This window comes from Triticum aestivum, chromosome 2D (assembly GCF_018294505.1).
Source record: "Triticum aestivum cultivar Chinese Spring chromosome 2D, IWGSC CS RefSeq v2.1, whole genome shotgun sequence".
In the NCBI taxonomy this organism is placed as follows: Eukaryota; Viridiplantae; Streptophyta; class Magnoliopsida; order Poales; family Poaceae; genus Triticum; species Triticum aestivum.
In genome coordinates, this window is record NC_057799.1 from 469,092,530 (window position 1) to 469,095,184 (window position 2,655).

A 2,655-nucleotide genomic window follows, 5' to 3' on the forward strand; every position below is an offset into this window, starting at 1 on the left:
TTCAATCCGATAAGAACGAAATCTCAAAGGGAAAACTCAATTCACAACAAGATAGAGAGGGGAAAACACCATATGATCCAACTATATTAACAAAGCCCGCGATACATCAATGTCGTGACATCTCAAGAACACGAGAGAGAGAGGGGGGGGGAGAGAGAGAGAAAGAGAGAGAAAGAGAAAGAGAGAGAAAGAGAGAGAGATTAAACACATAGCTACTGGTACAAACCCTCAGCCCCGAGGGTGGACTACTCCCTCCTCATCATGGTGGCCGCCGGGATGATGAAGATGGCCACTGGTGATGATTTTCCCCTCCGATACGGTGCCGGAACGGGGTCTAGATTGGTTTTTCGTGGCTACAGAGGCCTGCGGCGGCGGAACTTCTGAGCTAGGGTTATTTCTGATGGTTTCTCTATTTATAGGATTTTTCAGCATTGGAATCACGCGAAGATGGGCCTCAAGGTGACCACAACCCACCGGGCAAGCCAGGCCCCTCTGGCGCGCCCTGGTGGGTTGTGCCCACCTCATGGCTCTTCTGGCCCTCCTACGAAGCTTCTAGTGCCTCTTATTCCAAAAAAAGTTGTCAAAAAGTTTCGTTGCATTTGGAGAACTTTTATTTCTGCATAAAAAACAACACCACGGTAGTTCTGTTGAAAATAGCGTCAGTCTGGGTTAGTTCCATCCAAATCATACCAAAACCATATAAATTTTCTGTAAACATGGCATGAATACTTTATAAATTACAGATACGTTGGAGACGTATCATTACCATGATCCAAAGTTATTGCAGGAAAACATATTTTCCTTCTTTTCTTTACTTCTAAGTTGTTACTATTCTCACAACTACAATTCAATCTTTTTAACACTTCGGTTTATTTCCAAAGAAAATAAAATACCTTCTGCACATACTCAAACAGTTACTTTACACGAGCACATTGACAACTTGTGTGTGATCAAAACGCCACTCATAAATACTCTCCTCCGCCCTTCATTGGGACGATTACTATTAACAAAGGTTCTACGCTGCCCTTTGTGTCTTACAAGTCATCAACTCCGACTTTCTTGTCTTGGACGACTAGACCTCAAGAGTCTTCCTTCTATAGAGCCGACTGATATGATGACACAAGACGAAAACCAGCCCAGGGGCTGATACGTCTCCAACGTATCTATAATTTTTTTATTGTTCCATGCTATTATATTATCTGTTTTGGATGTTTTATATGACTTAATAAGATATTTTATATTATTTTTGGGACTAACACATTAACCCAGAGCCCAGTGCCACTTTCGGTATTTTCCTTGTTTTTGAGTTTTACAGAAAAGGAATATCAAACGGAGTCCAAACGGAATAAAACTTTACGATGATTTTTCTTGGACCAGAAGACACCTACGTAACTTGGAGAGAGGGCCGGAAGAGTCCCGAGGAGGCCACAAGCCTCTAGGGCGCGCCCTGGGGGGGGGCTTGTGGGCCCCTCGGGAGTCCTCCAACCCTAATTCCAGTGCTATATATTCTCAAATATTCCACCAACATCACGAGCGTCCACCAAAATACTTTTCCGCCGCCGCAAGCCTCTGCTCCCGTGAGATCCCATCTTGGGGCCTTTTCCGGCACCCTGCTAGAGGGGGATTTGATCACGGAGGGTCTGTACATCAACCCTGCTGCCCTTCCGATGAAGAGTGAGTAGTTTACCACAGACCTACGGGTCCATAGCTAGTGGCTAGATGGCTTCTTCTCTCTCTTTGATCTTCAAATACAATGTTCTCCTTGATGTTCTTGGAGTTCTATCTGATGTAATATTCTTTTGCGGTGCGTTTGTCGAGATCTGATGAATTGTGGATTTATGATCAGATTATTTATGAATATTATTTGAGTCTTCTCTGAACTCTTTTATGCATGATTAAGATATCTTTGTATTTCTCTTTGAACTATCGGTTTGGTTTGGCCAACTAGATTGTTTTTCTTGCAATGGGAGAGGTGCTTAGTTTTGGGTTCAATCATGCGGTGTCCTCACCCAGTGACAGAAGGGGTAGCGAGGCACGTATTGTATTGTTGTCATCAAGGATTAAAAGATGGGGTTTATATCATATTGCTTGAGTTTATCCCTCTACATCATGTCATCTTACTTAAAGCTGTAACGCCCGGATAATTAAGCTAAAGTAATCCTTTGTTAATGTTGCCAAATCATCGCTTTTACTATTGATAGAAATCACGTTGGTTCAAATTTAAATTTAAAACAAAGTCAAAATTTAAAGTTTTCATAATGTCCAAACTAAAATGTGCAAACTGTGGCAAATAATTCATAAGTATTATTGGTGAAGAAATCAAATTCTTATAAGCTGTTTAAGTGCTAAAAAATAATTAAAACTGTGGCATTCACAACTAATTAAATGTCTTATCTAATTTTTAAAATTAGAAACTATTTTATTTGGAAGTAGAACTTTTTGTGGCAGAGGGTTAAACTAAAACACTAATTTAGGTGTTGGTCTCATATTTTTATTAAACTAAAATAATGTGAGAATTAAGTAAAGTAAATAAATAGAAAAGTTAAAAGAAAAATAAAAGCAAAACAATAAAATAAAATAACAAAACCACCCCTCTCCCCCAGTAGGCCTTGGCCCAACTGGCCACTGGGCCAGCCCAGGCGCCCCCTCCCCATA